Genomic DNA, 19,991 nt, shown 5'->3' with positions numbered 1-19,991 from the left:
TTCTAGTTACATAAAATCAAGAATACTTTCAAGTTTGCTAGCTCACTTCCAATCTTGTAAGGTGATCATTCAACCTGAAGAAATCTTTGTTTATTACAGTAGGTTATCATTCTAATACAAGGTAATAATCATATTCAAACTTTGGTTCAATTTCTATAACTATAACAATCTTATTTCAAGTGATGATCTTACTTGAACTTGTTTTCGTGTCATGATTCTGCTTCAAGAACTTCGAGCCATCCAAGGATCCGTTTAAGCTAGATCCATTTTTCTATTTTCCAGTAGGTTTATCCAAGGAACTTAAGGTAGTAATGATGTTCATAACATCATTCGATTCATACATATAAAGCTATCTTATTCGAAGGTTTAAACTTGTAATCACTAGAACATAGTTTAGTTAATTCTAAACTTGTTCGCAAACAAAAGTTAATCCTTCTAACTTGACTTTTAAAATCAACTAAAAACATATTCTATATCTATATGATATGCTAACTTAATGATTTAAAACCTGGAAACACGAAAAACACCGTAAAACCGGATTTACGCCGTCGTAGTAACACCGCGGGCTGTTTTGGGTTAGTTAATTAAAAACTATGATAACTTTGATTTAAAAGTTGTTATTCTGAGAAAATGATTTTTATTATGAACATGAAACTATATCCAAAAATTATGGTTAAACTCAAAGTGGAAGTATGTTTTCTAAAATGGTCATCTAGACGTCGTTCTTTCGACTGAAATGACTACCTTTACAAAAATGACTTGTAACTTATTTTTCTGACTATAAACCTATACTTTTTATTTTTAGATTCATAAAATAGAGTTCAATATGAAACCATAGCAATTTGATTCACTCAAAACGGATTTAAAATGAAGAAGTTATGGGTAAAACATGATTGGATAATTTTTCTCATTTTAGCTACGTGAAAATTGGTAACAAATCTATTCCAACCATAACTTAATCAACTTGTATTGTATATTATGTAATCTTGAGATACCATAGACACGTATACAATGTTTCGACCTATCATGTCGACACATCTATATATATTTCGGAACAACCATAGACACTTTATATGTGAATGTTGGAGTTAGCTATACAGGGTTGAGGTTGATTCCAAAATATATATAGTTTGAGTTGTGATCAATACTGAGATACGTATACACTAGGTCGTGGATTGATTCAAGATAATATTCATCGATTTATTTCTGTACATCTAACTGTGGACAACTAGTTGTAGGTTACTAATGAGGACAACTGACTTAATAAACTTAAAACATCAAAGTATATTAAAAGTGTTGTAAAATTATTTTGAACATACTTTGATATATATGTATATATTTTTATAGGTTCGTGAATCAACCAGTGGCCAAGTCTTACTTCCCGACGAAGTAAAAATCTGTGAAAGTGAGTTATAGTCCCACTTTTAAAATCTAATATTTTTGGGATGAGAATACATGCAAGTTTTATAAATGATTTACAAAATAGACACAAGTACGTGAAACTACATTCTATGTTTGAATTATCGAAATCGAATATGCCCCTTTTTATTAAGTCTGGTAATCTAAGAATTAGGGAACAGACACCCTAATTGACGCGAATCCTAAAGATAGATCTATTGGGCCTAACAAACCCCATCCAAAGTACCGGATGCTTTAGTACTTCGAAATTTATATCATATCCGAAGGGTGTCCCGGAATGATGGGGATATTCTTATGTATGCATCTTGTTAATGTCGGTTACCAGGTGTTCACCATATGAATGATTTTTATCTCTATGTATGGGATGTGTATTGAAATATGAAATCTTGTGGTCTATTATTATGATTTGATATATATAGGTTAAACCTATAACTCACCAATATTTTTGTTGACGTTTTAAGCATGTTTATTCTCAGGTGATTATTAAGAGCTTCCGCTGTCTCATACTTAAATAAGGACAAGATTTGGAGTCCATGCTTGTATGATATTGTGTAAAAACTGCATTCAAGAAACTTATTTTGTTGTAACATATTTGTACTGTAAACCATTATGTAATGGTCGTGTGTAAACATGATATTTTAGATTATCATTATTTGATAATCTACGTAAAGCTTTTTAAACCTTTATTGATTAAATAAAGGTTATGGTTTGTTTTAAAATGAATGCAGTCTTTGAAAAACGTCTCATATAGAGGTCAAATCCTCGCAACGAAATCAATTAACATGGAACGCTTTTAATCAATAAGAACGGGACATTTCAGTTGGTATCCGAGCGTTGGTCTTAGAGAACCAGAATTTTGCATTAGTGTGTCTTATCGAGTTTGTTAGGATGCATTAGTGAGTCTGGACTTCGACCGTGTTTACTTGAAAAATGATTGCTTAACAAATTTTGTTGGAAACTATATATTTTTAACATGTGCATATTATGTGATATATTAATCTCTTAACGCGTTTGATATTATGTGATAGATGTCTACCTCTAGAACAAGTCCCATTGATTCACCTAATAATAATGAAGAGTCAAATGTAAATTAGAATGATTCGTGGACTGATTCACAAGTTCCCGAAGAGGAACCGGAAGAAGAGTCGGAACCGGAAGAAGAATCGGAACCGGAAGAAGAACCGGATGAAGAAATAGAACCGGTGGGGGAAATAATAAAACGGTTAAGGAAAAAAAAATCCTCAACCAACTGACCAAGGTTAATTATGGTCAGTGGTGTTTCCGCCAAGGAAGCAAAATATTGGGAGGATTACCAATTCTCCGATGAATCGGATTTCGACGAGAATTCCGATGATGTTATAGAAATTACCCCAACTGAATTTAAAAAGGCAAAAGAAAATAATAAAGTAAAGGGCATAAAAATAGAGAAATCTAATTCCAACCCCGATGAACTTTATATGTATCGTCAACCCCCAAAGTCCTTAAGTTGTAACAATGACCCGGGAACCTCTAAACCACCAGGTTTTTCTTAACCAATGTGGAAAACGACGGCTCGTATTAGGGGAACATCATATATCCCTAGAAACTTGGCAAAACGAACCAAAACCGAAGAAGAAGAAACAAGCGAGTCGGAATAAGATAGTTGTATTCGTGTGGTGTAATATATGTAATATAGTGTGCTTATGCTTTATGATATATGTAAAAATTGCTTGTATTAATAAGTATTTTTTTTTATGAATCTAACTCTTGTCTATTTTACAGTATAAAAACACAAAATGGATAGACAACCCAATATTTTAAGAGACCTACCCGGAGACATGATTGATGAAATCTTGTCTAGAGTCGATCAAAATTCTTCGGCACAACTATTTAAGGCGAGATCAATTTGTAAGACATTCGAAGAACGTTCCAAGAATGCCTTGGTTTATAAAAGGCTTTCGTTCGAAAGATGGGGGATATCACATTGGGAAATCCATAAGTTACAATGTGTTTACTTTGACGCAATATTGCGGGGAACCCAAATGCAATTTTACGCAATGGGTTAAGAAATTATTTTGACTCAATATATCCGAATATTGGACTTCGTGATTTAGAAAAAGCGGCTAACATGCAACATAAAGAAGCATTTTATGCTTACGGATTAGTAATGTTCGCTTCTCACCAAAGTGAGAACAAGAACATCGGGCTACAACTATTAAAGAAAACGTTCCCACAAGTGACGGAGTCGGTAATTGGGGTAAGAAATGAGGTTTTTAGATTGTTACGGGACTGTTGGACATTACGTAACCCTCGTCCCTTTGACGACGTTACAACACGATGTCTTATCAACGGCCATAACGGTTATGTTCCACAAGACCAAGGATGGGAAGTAATCCTAGTAAAACCAGAATGCATGACTTGTTCCTGGACGTATGAATTACGTGTCTTTATTGCCTTTGCTGATTGACTTGTGTACTAGCTAGAATTATCTTCACAACCATCTTGTATCAAATTTATTGTGTGCTATATTTCATTCTATATGTAAAATAAGCGGTATTGTAAGTTTGTAAAATATTGTGTAAAAGTTTGAACGCGAAATATTATTATAATCAGTTTTTCATATAGAATTGTAGTAGTTGAATTGTATATTAGCTACTAAGTATGAACTTAACGGGTAGGTACTACGCGAATTTAAACTTATAAAATGCTAATATGAAGAAAAAGCTTTTATAAATGAGTTCATATTATGCTACGAAATACTATTAACTACTCTTAATATTCTGTATGATTAACTTGTTCCATTTGACTATTTTGAAGGAAATGGCACCGACTACTCGACACACCATGAATATGAATGAAGAGGAATTCCGTACTTTTCTAGCTTCAAACATAGCCGCAGTACAGGCTGCGCTACACACCAACAATAACCTTGGATCTAGCAGTACAGGAAATCGTGTAGGATGCACCTACAAAGAATTCACTGCCTGCAAACCTTTGGAATTTGATGGAACCGAAGGACCGATCGGATTGAAACGGTGGACCGAGAAGTTCGAATCGGTGTTTGCCATAAGTAAGTGTACTGAAGAGGACAAAGTGAAGTACGCTACGCATACCTTCACAGGTTCTGCGTTAACATGGTGGAATACCTATCTAGAGCAAGTGGGACAAGACGATGCGTACGAACTACCGTGGTCAGCATTCAAGCACTTGATGAACGACAAGTACCGTCCCAGAACTGAGGTCAATAAGCTCAAGACAGAACTTAGAGGGTTACGAACCGAAGGATTTGATATTACCACGTATGAAAGACGATTCACAGAATTGTGCCTATTGTGTCCGGGAGCATTCGAAGATGAGGAAGAGAAGATCGACGCGTTTGTGAAAGGATTACCGGAAAGAATCCAAGAAGATATAAGTTCACACGAGCCCGCCTCCATACAACAGTAATGTAGAATGGCTCACAAACTAGTGAACCATATTAAAGAAAGAATTAAAGAACAGACTGCTGAAGAGGCCAATGTGAAGCAAGTCAAAAGAAAGTGAGAGGAAAACGGTGATAAGAATCACCAATACAACAACAACAGCAATTACAACAATAATCGCAACAATTATCCCAACAATCGCAACATCAATCGCAACTACAACAAACGGCCCAACAACAACAACATCAACTACAACAATCATCCCAACAACAATAATAACCGCAACAACAACAACAATTAGAAGCAGCTATGCCAAAGGTGTGAAAAGTATCACTCGGGGTTCTGCACCAAATTTTGCAACAAGTGTAAAAGAAATGGTCATAGCGCGGCGAAGTGTGAGGTCTACGGACCAGGGGTTAATAGAACGAAAGGAACAAATGGTGTCGGAACGAGTAATGGCGGAGCAAGTAGTGTCGGAGCAAGTTATGCCAATGTAGTTTGTTATAAATGTGGAAAACCGGGCCACATTAATAGAAATTGCCCGAACTAGGAGAGCACGAATGGACAAGGCCGCGGAAGAGTTTTCAAAATTAATGCGGCAGAGGCACTGGAAGACCCGGAGCTTGTTACGGGTACGTTTCTTATTGACAATAAATTTGCTTACGTTTTATTTGATTCGGGTGCGGATAGAAGCTATATGAGTAGAGTTTTTTGTGCTAAATTAAGTTGTCCATTGATGCCTTTGGATAGTAAATTTTTACTCGAATTAGCAAATGGTAAATTAATTTCAGCAGATAATATATGTCGGAATCGAGAAATTAAACTGGTTAGCGAAACATTTAAGATTGATTTGATACCAGTAGAGTTAGGGAGTTTTGATGTGATAATCGGTATGGACTGGTTGAAAGAAGTGAAAGCAGAGATCGTTTGTTACAAAAATGCAATTCGCATTATACGAGAAAAAGGAAAACCCTTAATGGTGTACGGAGAAAAGGGCAACACGAAGCTACATCTTATTAGTAATTTGAAGGCACAAAAACTAATAAGAAAAGGTTGCTATGCTGTTCTAGCACACGTCGAGAAAGTACAAACTGAAGAAAAGAGCATCAATGATGTTCCCATTGCAAAAGAATTTCCCGATGTATTTCCGAAAGAATTACCGGGATTACCCCCACATCGATCCGTTGAATTTCAAATAGATCTTGTACCAGGAGCTGCACCAATAGCTCGTGCTCCTTACAGACTCGCACCCAGCGAGATGAAAGAACTGCAAAGCCAATTACAAGAACTTTTAGAGCGTGGTTTCTTTCGACCAATCACATCACCGTGTGGAGCTCCTGTTTTGTTTGTCAAGAAGAAAGATGGTACATTCAGGTTGTGTATCGACTACCGAGAGTTGAACAAACTTACCATCAAGAACCGCTACCCACTACCGAGAATCGACGACTTATTTGATCAACTACAAGGCTCGTCTGTTTATTCAAATATTGACTTACGTTCCGGGTATCATCAAATGCGGGTGAAAGAAGATGATATTCCAAAGACTGCTTTCAGAACACGTTACGGTCATTACGAGTTTATGGTCATGTTGTTTGGTTTAACTAATGCACCAGCTGTGTTCATGGACCTTATGAACCGAGTGTGTGGACCATACCTTGACAAGTTTGTCATTGTTTTCATTGATGACATACTTATTTACTCAAAGAATGACCAAGAACACGGTGAACATTTGAGAAAGGTGTTAGAAGTATTGAGGAAGGAAAAATTGTACGCTAAGTTTTCAAAGTGTGCATTTTGGTTGGAAGAAGTTCAATTCCTCGGTCACATAGTGAATAAAGAAGGTATTAAGGTGGATGCGGCAAAGGTAAAAACTATTGAAAAGTGGGAAACCCCGAAAACTCCGAAACACATACGCCAGTTTTTAGGACTAGCTGGTTACTACAGAAGGTTCATCCAAGACTTTTCCAGAATAGCAAAACCCTTGACTGCATTAACACATAAAGTGAAGAAATTTGAATGGAATGATGAACAAGAGAAAGCGTTTCAGTTATTGAAGAAAAAGCTAACTACGGCACCTATATTGTCATTGCCTGAAGGGAATGATGATTTTGTGATTTATTGTGAAGCATCAAAGCAAGGTCTCGGTTGTGTATTAATGCAAAGAACGAAGGTGATTGCTTATGCGTCTAGACAATTGAAGATTCACGAACAAAATTATACGACGCATGATTTGGAATTAGGTGCGGTTGTTTTTGCATTAAAGACTTGGAGGCACTACTTATATGGGGTCAAAAGTATTATATATACCGACCACAAAAGTCTTCAACACATATTTAATCAGAAACAACTGAATATGAGGCAGCGTAGGTGGATTGAATTGTTGAATGATTACGACTTTGAGATTCGTTACCACCCGGGGAAGGAAAATGTGGTAGCCGATGCCTTGAGCAGGAAGGACATAGGACCCATTTGAGTAAAATCTATGAATATAATGATTCATAATAACCTTACTACTCAAATAAAGGAGGCGCAACAAGGAGTTTTAAAAGAGGGAAATTTAAAGGATGAAATACCCAAAGGATCGGAGAAGCATCTTAATATTCGGGAAGACGGAACCCGGTATAGGGCTGAAAGGATTTGGCTACCAAAATTTGGAGATATGAGAGAAATGGTACTTAGAGAAGCTCATAAAACCAGATACTCAATACATCCTGGAACGGGGAAGATGTACAAGGATCTCAAGGAACATTTTTGGTGGCCGGGTATGAAAGCCAATGTTGCTAAATACGTAGGAGAATGTTTGACGTGTTCTAAGGTCAAAGCTGAGCATCAGAAACCATCAGGTCTACTTCAACAACCCGAAATCCCGGAATGGAAATGGGAAAACATTACCATGGATTTCATCACTAAATTGCCAAGGACTGCAAGTGGTTTTGATACTATTTGGGTAATAGTTGATCGTCTCACCAAATCAGCACACTTCCTGCCAATAAGAGAAGATGACAAGATGGAGAAGTTAGCACGACTGTATTTGAAGGAAGTCATCTCCAGACATGGAATACCAATCTCTATTATCTCTGATAGGGATGGCAGATTTATTTCAAGATTCTGGCAGACATTACAGCAAGCTTAGGAACTCGTCTAGACATGAGTACTGCCTATTATCCACAAACTGATGGGCAGAGCGAAAGGACGATACAAACGCTTGAAGACATGCTACGAGCATGTGTTATTGATTTCGGAAACAGTTGGGATCGACATCTACCGTTAGCAGAATTTTCCTACAACAACAGCTACCATTCAAGCATTGAGATGGCGCCGTTTGAAGCACTTTATGGTAGAAAGTGCAGGTCTCCGATTTGTTGGAGTGAAGTGGGGGATAGACAGATTACGGGTCCGGAGATTATACAAGAAACTACCGAGAAGATCATCCAAATTCAACAACGGTTGAAAACCGCCCAAAGTCGACAAAAGAGCTACGCTGACATTAAAAGGAAAGATATAGAATTTGAAATTGGAGAGATGGTCATGCTTAAAGTTGCACCTTGGAAAGGCGTTGTTCGATTTGGTAAACGAGGGAAATTAAATCCAAGGTATATTGGACCATTCAAGATTATTGATCGTGTCGGACCAGTAGCTTACCGACTTGAGTTACCTCAACAACTCGCGGCTGTACATAACACTTTCCACGTCTCGAATTTGAAGAAATTTTTTACTAAAGAAGATCTCACTATTCCGTTAGATGAAATCCAAATCAACGAAAAACTCCAATTCATCGAAGAACCCGTCGAAATAATGGATCGTGAGGTTAAAAGACTTAAGCAAAACAAGATACCAATTGTTAAGGTTCGATGGAATGCTTGTAGAGGACTCGAGTTCACCTGGGAGTGTGAAGATTAGATGAATAAGAAATACCCGCATCTATTTCCAGAAGATTTGTCAACACCTTCAACAGCTTAAAATTTCGGGACGAAATTTATTTAACGGGTAGGTACTGTAGTGACCCGAACTTTTCCATGTTTATATATATTAATTGAGATTGATATTTACATGATTAAATGTTTCCAACATGTTAAGCAATCAAACTTTTTAAGACTTGATTAATTGAAATATGTTTCATATAGACAATTGACCACCCATGTTAACCGGTGACTCACGAACGTTAAAACTTGTAAAAACTAAATGATGACATATATATGGATATATATATATAGTTAACATGATACTATGATAAGTAAACATATCATTAAGTATATTAACAATGAACTACATATGTAAAAACAAGACTACTAACTTAATGATTTTTAAACGAGACATATATGTAACGATTATCGTTGTAAAGACATTTAATGTATATATATCATATTAAGAGATATTCATACATGATAATATCATGATAATATAATAATTTAAAATCTCATTTGATATTATAAACATTGGGTTAACAACATTTAACAAGATCGTTAACCTAAAGGTTTCAAAACAACACTTACATGTAACGACTAACGATGACTTAACGACTCAGTTAAAATGTATATACATGTAGTGTTTTAATATGTATTTATACACTTTTGAAAGACTTCAATACACTTATCAAAATACTTCTACTTAACAAAAATGCTTACAATTACATCCTCGTTCAGTTTCATCAACAATTCTACTCGTACGCACCCGTATTCGTACTCGTACAATACACAGCTTTTAGATGTATGTACTATTGGTATATACACTCCAATGATCAGCTCTTAGCAGCCCATGTGAGTCACCTAACACATGTGGGAACCATCATTTGGAAACTAGCATGAAATATCTCATAAAATTACAAAAATATGAGTAATCATTCATGACTTATTTACATGAAAACAAAATTACATATCCTTTATATCTAATCCATACACCAACTACCAAAAACACCTACAAACACTTTCATTCTTCAATTTTCTTCATCTAATTGATCTCTCTCAAGTTCTATCTTCAAGTTCTAAGTGTTCTTCATAAATTCTACAAGTTCTAGTTACATAAAATCAAGAATATTTTCAAGTTTGCAAGCTCACTTCCAATCTTGTAAGGTGATCATCCAACCTGAAGAAATCTTTGTTTCTTACAGTAGGTTATCATTCTAATACAAGATAATAATCATATTCAAACTTTGGTTCAATTTCTATAACTATAACAATCTTATTTCAAGTGATGATCTTACTTGAACTTGTTTTCGTGTCATGATTCTGCTTCAAGAACTTCGAGCCATCCAAGGATACGTTTAAGCTAGATCCATTTTTCTCTTTTCCAATAGGTTTATCCAAGGAACTTAAGGTAGTAATGATGTTCATAACATCATTCGATTCATACATATAAAGCTATCTTATTCAAAGGTTTAAACTTGTAATCACTAGAACATAGTTTAGTTAATTCTAAACTTGTTCGCAAACAAAAGTTAATCCTTCTAACTTTACTTTTATAATCAACTAAAAACATATTCTATATCTATATGATATGCTAACTTAATGATTTAAAACCTGGAAACACGAAAAACACCGTAAAACCGGATTTACGCCGTCGTAGTAACACCGCGGGCTGTTTTGGGTTAGTTAATTAAAAACTATGATAAACTTTGATTTAAAAGTTGTTATTCTGAGAAAATGATTTTTATTATGAACATGAAACTATATCCAAAAATTATGGTTAAACTCAAAGTGGAAGTATGTTTTCTAAAATGGTCATCTAGACGTCGTTCTTTCGACTGAATGAATACCTTTACAAAAATGACTTGTAACTTATTTTTCCGACTATAAACCTATACTTTTTCTGTTTAGATTCATAAAATAGAGTTCAATATGAAACCATAGCAATTTGATTCACTCAAAATGGATTTAAAATGAAGAAATTATGGGTAAAACAAGATTGGATAATTTTTCTCATTTTAGCTACGTGAAAATTGGTAACAAATCTATTCCAACCATAACTTAATCAACTTGTATTGTATATTATGTAATCTTGAGATACCATAGACACGTATACAATGTTTCGACCTATCATGTCGACACATCTATATATATTTTGGAACAACCATAGACACTCTATATGTGAATGTTGGAGTTAGCTATACAGGGTTGAGGTTGATTCCAAAATATATATAGTTTGAGTTGTGATCAATACTGAGATACGTATACACTGGGTCGTGGATTGATTCAAGATAATATTTATCTATTTATTTCTGTACATCTAACTGTGGACAACTAGTTGTAGGTTACTAATGAGGATAGCTGACTTAATAAACTTAAAACATCAAAATATATTAAAAGTGTTGTAAATATATTTTGAACATACTTTGATATATATGTATATATTGTTATAGGTTCGTGAATCAACCAGTGGCCAAGTCTTACTTCCCGACGAAGTAAAAATCTGTGAAAGTGAGTTATAGTCCACTTTTAAAATCTAATATTTTTGGGATGAGAATACATGCAGGTTTTATAAATGATTTACAAAATAGACACAAGTACGTGAAACTACATTCTATGGTTGAATTATCGAAATCGAATATGCCCCTTTTTATTAAGTCTGGTAATCTAAGAATTAGGGAACAGACACCCTAATTGACGCGAATCCTAAAGATAGATCTATTGGGCCTAACAAACCCCATCCAAAGTACCGGATGCTTTAGTACTTCGAAATTTATATCATATCCGAAGGGTGTCCCGGAATGATGGGGATATTCTTATGTATGCATCTTGTTAATGTCGGTTACCAGGTGTTCACCATATGAACGATTTTTATCTCTATGTATGGGATGTGTATTGAAATATGAAATCTTGTGGTCTATTATTATGATTTGATATATATAGGTTAAACCTATAACTCACCAATATTTTTGTTGACGTTTTAAGCATGTTTATTCTCAGGTGATTATTAAGAGCTTCCGCTGTCGCATACTTAAATAAGGACGAGATTTGGAGTCCATGCTTGTATGATATTGTGTAAAAACTGCATTCAAGAAACTTATTTTGTTGTAACATATTTGTACTGTAAACCATTATGTAATGGTCGTGTGTAAACAGGATATTTTAGATTATCATTATTTGATAATCTACGTAAAGCTTTTTAAACCTTTATTGATTAAATAAAGGTTATGGTTTGTTTTAAAATGAATGCAGTCTTTGAAAAACGTCTCATATAGAGGTCAAATCCTCGCAACGAAATCAATTAATATGGAACGTTTTTAATCAATAAGAACGGGACATTTCAGGTTGGTTGAGGATTTTCTTTTACTTAACCGTTTTATTATTTCCCCCACTGGTTCTATTTCCTCCTCCGGTTCCTCCTCTTCCGGTTCTGATTCTTCTTCCGGTTCGGATTCTTCTTCCGGTTCCTCTTCGGGAACTTGTGAATCAGTCCAATATATATTCGACTCTTCGTTATTATTAGGTGAGTCAATGGGATTTGTGCTAGAGGTAGACATCTATCACACAATATCAAACATGTTAAGAGATTAATATATCACATAATATATACATGTTAATAATATATAGTTTCCATCAAAAATGTTAAGCAATCATTTTTAAAGAAAACACGGTCGAAGTCCAGACTCACTAATGCATCCTAACAAACTCGATAAGACACACTAATGCAAATTTTCTGGTTCTCTAAGACCAACACTCGGATACCAACTGAAATGTCCCGTTCTTATTGATTAAAAATGTTCCATATTAATTGATTTCGTTGCGAGGTTTTGACCTCTATATGAGACGTTTTTCAAAGACTGCATTCATTTTTAAAACAAACCGTAACCTTTATTTCATAAATAAAGGTTTAAAAAGCTTTACGTAGATTATCAAATAATGATAATCTAAAATATCCTGTTTACACAAGACCATTACATAATGGTTTACAATACAAATATGTTACATCGAAATCAGTTTCTTGAATGCAGTTTTTACACAATATCATACAAACATGGACTCCAAATCTTGTCCTTATTTTTGTATGCAACAGCGGAAGCTCTTAGTATTCACCTGAGAATAAACATGCTTTAAACGTCAACAAAAATGTTGGTGAGTTATAGGTTTAACCTATATATATCAAATCGTAACAATAGACCACAAGATTTCATATTTCAATACACATCCCATACATAGAGATAAAAATCATTCATATGGTGAACACCTGGTAACCGACATTAACAAGATGCATATATAAGAATATCCCCATCATTCCGGGACACCCTTCGGATGTGATATAAATTTCGAAGTACTAAAGCATCCGGTACTTTGGATGGGGTTTGTTAGGCCCAATAGATCTATCTTTAGGATTCGCGTCAATTAGGGTGTCTGTTCCCTAATTCTTAGATTACCAGACTTAATAAAAAGGGGCATATTCGATTTCGATAATTCAACAATAGAATGTAGTTTCACGTACTTGTGTCTATTTTGTAAATCATTTATAAAACCTGCATGTATTCTCATCCCAAAAATATTAGATTTTAAAAGTGGGACTATAACTCACTTTCACAGATTTTTACTTCGTCGGGAAGTAAGACTTGGCCACTGGTTGATTCACGAACCTATAACAATATATACATATATATCAAAGTATGTTCAAAATATATTTACAACACTTTTAATATATTTTGATGTTTTAAGTTTATTAAGTCAGCTGTCCTCGTTAGTAACCTACAACTAGTTGTCCACAGTTAGATGTACAGAAATAATTCGATAAATATTATCTTGAATCAATCCACAACCCAGTGTATACGTATCTCAGTATTGATCACAACTCAAACTATATATATTTTGGAATCAACCTCAACCCTGTATAGCTAACTCCAACATTCGCATATAAAGTGTCTATGGTTGTTCCGAAATATATATAGATGTGTTGACATGATAGGTCGAAACATTGTATATGTGTCTATGGTATCTCAAGATTACATAATATACAATACAAGTTGATTAAGTTATGGTTGGAATAGATTTGTTACCAATTTTCACGTAGCTAAAATGAGAAAAATTATCCAATCTTGTTTTACCCATAACTTCTTCATTTTAAATCCGTTTTGAGTGAATCAAATTGCTATGGTTTCATATTGAACTCTATTTTATGAATCTAAACAGAAAAAGTATAGGTTTATAGTCAGAAAAATAAGTTACAAGTCGTTTTTGTAAAGGTAGTCATTTCAGTCGAAAGAACGACGTCTAGATGACCATTTTAGAAAACATACTTCCACTTTGAGTTTAACCATACTTTTTGGATATAGTTTCATGTTCATAATAAAAATCATTTTCTCAGAATAACAACTTTTAAATCAAAGTTTATCATAGTTTTTAATTAACTAACCCAAAACAGCCCGCGGTGTTACTACGACGGCGTAAATCCGGTTTTACGGTGTTTTTCGTGTTTCCAGGTTTTAAATCATTAAGTTAGCATATCATATAGATATAGAACATGTGTTTAGTTGATTTTAAAAGTCAAGTTAAAAGGATTAACTTTTATTTGCGAACAAGTTTAGAATTAACTAAACTATATTCTAGTGATTCCAAGTTTAAACCTTCAAATAAGATAGCTTTGTATGTATGAATCGAATGATGTTATGAACATAATTACTACCTCAAGTTCCTTGGATAAACCTACTGGAAATGAGAAAAATAGATCTAGCTTCAAAGGATCCTTGGATGGCTTGAAAGTTCTTGAAGCAGAATCATGACACGAAAACAATTTCAAGTAAGATTTCCACTCGAAATAAGATTGTTATAGTTATAGAAATTGAATTAAAGTTTGAATATGATTATTACCTTGTATTAGAAAGATAACCTACTGTAAGTAACAAAGGTTTCTTGATCTTGGATGATTACTTGGAATGGATTTAGAAAACTTGGAAGTAAACTTGCAATCTTAAAAGTATTCTTGATTTTATGAAACTAGAACTTTTGAAATTTATGAAGAACACTTAGAACTTGAAGATAGAACTTGAGAGAGATCAATTAGATGAAGAAAATTGAAGAATGAAAGTGTTTGTAGGTGTTTTTGGTCGTTGGTGTATGGATTAGATATAAAGGATATGTAATTTTGTTTTCATGTAAATAAGTCATGAATGATTACTCATATTTTTGTAATTTTATGAGATATTTCATGCTAGTTGCCAAATGATGGTTCCCACATGTGTTAGGTGACTCACATGGGCTGCTAAGAGCTGATCATTGGAGTGTATATACCAATAGTACATACATCTAAAAGCTGTGTATTGTACGAGTACGAATACGGGTGCATACGAGTAGAATTGTTGATGAAACTGAACGAGGATGTAATTTTAAGCATTTTTGTTAAGTAGGAGTATTTTGATAAGTGTCTTGAAGTCTTTTAAAAGTGTATGAATACATATTAAAACACTACATGTATATACATTTTCACTGAGTCGTTAAGTCATCGTTAGTCGTTACATGTAAATGTTGTTTTGAAACCTTTAGGTTAACGATCTTGTTGAATGTTGTTAACCCATTGTTTATTATATCAAATGAGATGTTAAATTGTTATATTATCATGATATTATGATATATAATATATCTTAGTATGATGTATATACAGTTAAATGTCTTACAACGATAATCATTACATATATGTCTCGTTTCGAAATCATTAAGTTAGTAGTCTTATTTTTACATATGTATTTCATTGTTAATACACTTAATAATATATTTACTTATCATTTAACATAATTAAACAAGTATATCAATATATTAATATGATTCATATGTACCTAGTAAGACGTTGTTATAACGATAATCGTTATATATATCGTTTTCGAGTTTCTTAAATTAATAGTCTCATTTTTATGTATATAACTCATTGTTAAAATACCTAATGAGATACATACTTATAATAAAATCATGTTAACTATATATATAACCATATATATGTCATCGTATAGTTTTTACAAGTTTTAAAGTTCGTGAATCACCGGTCAACTTGGGTGGTCAATTGTCTATATGAAACCTATTTCAATTAATCAAGTCTTAACAAGTTTGATTACTTAACATGTTGGAAACACTTAATCATGTAAATAACAATTTCATTTAATATATATATAAACATGGAAAAGTTCGGGTCACTACAACCACCCTACAACCACTACCATCACCTATATCTTTCTTATACTTCCTCTTCGTGAATACATTAAAGCAGACCTCACCATCTTGTTTATTTTTTGTTTGATCTAAACCACATGCACCACTGAAAGATCACCGTAAACCACCACCAAACCTCCATTATTACTGCGTGTCCCTTGATTATGTTAAAATCATAAACCCATTGCTACTGCACTGCAGCTATTTCTATTTTTTTTTCCTTTTCCCTTCTCGTTGTAAACTGTCCCAGAATACCACCATTTGTTCTTCCTGTTTCTTTATCTTCATTCATCTTCCCATTTCTGTTCGAGTTCTAAACCAAATATTAATGTTACAACTCCTATTTCCTACTCGATGTTGCAACTGCTGTGACCCTTTCTATTTTTCTAAAGTTGGGATAGAAATTAGAAAATGATGATGATGAGTGGGGAAGACAATGAACAGTAACACAGTCATATTGATGATGATAATTGATCATGTTTAGGATGTTATGGTTAAATTGGTAACGTTGAAGATAACCGAATGATGAGATAAGAATGATTGTGATAAATAGCAAAAAGATAGCGTTAAAGAGAAGATGATTAGGTTTGTTTCTACTCCTACTGTATTTCCTATTACCAGACCCAAATTCACGAGTTGTCTTTTGATCGGGCTATTTTGGATTGATGATGTAGAATGGGCCGAAGCCCATTAGGTATTTAATTTAAAACTTGGTCTAACTCGGCCCAAAGTCTATTTGGACTTATTTTTTTATATTGTTGACGTGATACTGCTGCTTCGTTCTTGATTTTCTATTTTTTTATAAGGTGACGATAATATATGTTGAATAAAGTCGTAAGGTATGATGATGAGTGTGGAAACATGACCATATGACGATGTTTTAAGATGATAGAAAAAAAATAAAGGTCATGATGATGATTTAGCTTGATGATTATGAATTACGATTCATTATAAAAATGGTGATCATAATAAGAAACGGTGATGAAGTTATCTCGGTAATATTGATGATGATATATGATGAAGGTGCATGATGACGAATGGTGATAATAATGATACATAAAATCATGATTTTGATATAAATATGATAAAGATAATGATGATATAGATAAATGATGATGATGTTAGTGATGTCGATATTGATGATGATTGTATTATGATGATAAGAAAATGGGTATGAGAATGATGATATTAGAAAGATCATGATGATATAAGATTTATGATGTATAAGATAATGATGAGGTTAGGATACATGTTTTGATGATATTTAGAAAGATCGATAATGATAAGATGATGATGTTAAAAAATGATAGCGGGTATTAGGATGAACAAGATTATAGATGATGATAATTAAAATGATAAACGATAATAATAATGGTGACGATGACTATGATAACGAATGGTTGATGATGATAAATGGTGATGATACGATTAGGATGATAATGATTCAAAACAGAAAAGATGAAATGGAGGGACGGTTAAGGATGTTATTGGGTTAGCGGGACGTCACGGGTTCAAACCCGGACTTGGGCATTTTTTTTTAGGACTACTCCTTTGAGGTAGTTGTTACTAATACTCTTATTATTATTATTTCATTATTATTATTATTATCATTGAAATGATTTTTGTATAAAAACATTATTATTTTTAATATTATTATTATTATTAATTTACATTATTATTAAAAACTATCATTATTATTATCATTACTATTTCAATTATCATTATTATTTTAATTATCATTTTTATTATTATTTTTATAACAAATAAATATTATACTTATATTACATATAATTATGTACTAAACATATTAACATTACTTTTATAAATATTACATATAACAATTTATTGATAAAATACTAATATACATATTAATATATCTACATGTATAAATATTAATCATTTTAAATATATACAAATTAAATACATATAACATATAAACTAAGATATAATATATATAAATTTGTTCGATTACAAGTATATGTTTTAATATATATACGAATGATATAGGTTCGTGAATCCGAGGCCAACCCTACACTTGTTCAATGTCGTCATATGTATTTTTACTACAAAATACAGTATTGTGAGTTTCATTTGCTCCCTTTTTAAATGCTTTTGCAATATATATTTTTGGTACTGAGAATACATGCGCTGTTTTATATCTGTTTTACGAAATAGACACAAGTACTTAAAACTACATTCTATGGTTGGATTATTTAACCAAATATTGCCCCTTCAAGTCTGGTAACCTAAGAATTAGGGAAATGGCCCCTAATTGACGCGAATCCTAAAGATAAATCTATCGGGCCCAACGAGCCCCATCCAGGGTATGGATGCTTTAGTACTTCGAGTTATTATTTAGTTTATTAGCTGCGCGCTGTATACTGGGGGATATTCTATATGCATCTTGGTAAGGTCGGTTACCAGGTGTTCAATCCATATGAATGATTTTTATCTCTATGCAGTTTGCAAAATGCCTGATATGAGAATGATGTTTATGAAAATATGAAATCTTGTGGTCTATTAAAATGATGGAAATGATCGATTATGATAAACTAATGAACTCACCAACCTTTTGGTTGACACTTTAAAGCATGTTTATTCTCAGGTATGAAAGAAATCTTCCGCTGTGCATTTGCTCATTTTAGATATATTACTTGGAGTCATTCATGACATATTTCAAAAGACGTTGCATTTGAGTCGAGTTCATCAAGATTATTATTAAGTCAATTATAGTTGGATATATTATGAAATGGTATGCATGCCGTCAACTTTCGATGTAAAAAAGTTTGTCTTTTAAAAACGAATGCTCAAATGTCCCGTTCATATTGATTATAAACGTTCCATATTAATTAATTTCATCGCGAGGTTTGGACCTCTATATGAGACGTTTTTCAAAGACTGCATTCATTTTTAAAACAACCATAACCTTTATTTTATCTATAAAGGTTTAAAAAGAATTACGTAGTGAAACAACCACAAACCGTTAAACCAAAAACGGAGTACATTTTTTTTTTTAATATAATTTGGTCCAATTAATAGAATACATTTCCAACTCTATTTTAATCAAAAACATAACATCATAATGATACGTTTAACAATTTATCATGACCCTTGGTTCACAAATTAAACTTTACAAAAGCATTTGTAATAATGACCCAATCACAAGACATACGGGTTAATACACAATAACCCAACCCGATACCAAGAGCATAATCCCGGGGGCTACCAAATCCCCAGTCCGCGTCCAAAACTCCAAAAGCTACCCCATCGAGCCCAAGAGCTCCTACACATCTAGTCTAACGACTAGCTAACTTCACAAACACAATACCTGTAAAAAGGCAAACAACGAGAGGGTAAGCTGAAGCTTAGTAAATGCAATAATTATACATATACAAATATAATATACCTACTTGCAACCACTTATACACATACCGTGTGACGACCTGGAAATTTCCGACCAAATTTAAACATAACCTTTATATGTTTCCGACACGACAAGCAGAATTTGTAATGTTGAATCTCAAAAAGTTTGAAACTACATTCATGTAATCAATTACCCTTTGACCGTGTTCGACGATTCACAAACAATTATGTGTATATAGATATGTATATATAATATATAATATTAACTGAAAACATTAACAAAGTATTAGATATATGATACTTTACATGAACGTATTTGTTTCGATACATTTATTGACAGAATTAAGAGATAATATCAAATGACTGAATTATCAGATACATTATGATATGATTAAAGGGCTATGTTATGAGGTCCACTGTGATTTAAGAAATCTATTCGTTTTGACCACTCATTACTTAATCAGTATGATAAAAATAACGATATTTATATTTTATTTTATCAAATATATATAATAATTTAAATTAATATTATATATATTTATACGCGTATTATACGTATATAGTTTTTATACTTTTACTATACTTTAACTTCACCTTTACTTTACTTTTACTTTACTTTAACTTTAATAATTTACTTTAATAATTCATACTTTAATAATTCACTTTAATAATTCATACTTTAATCATTCAC

This window comes from Rutidosis leptorrhynchoides, chromosome 1, assembly GCF_046630445.1.
Source record: "Rutidosis leptorrhynchoides isolate AG116_Rl617_1_P2 chromosome 1, CSIRO_AGI_Rlap_v1, whole genome shotgun sequence".
Lineage (NCBI taxonomy): Eukaryota > Viridiplantae > Streptophyta > Magnoliopsida > Asterales > Asteraceae > Rutidosis > Rutidosis leptorrhynchoides.
Note: the sequence above shows the minus strand (reverse complement) of the source record.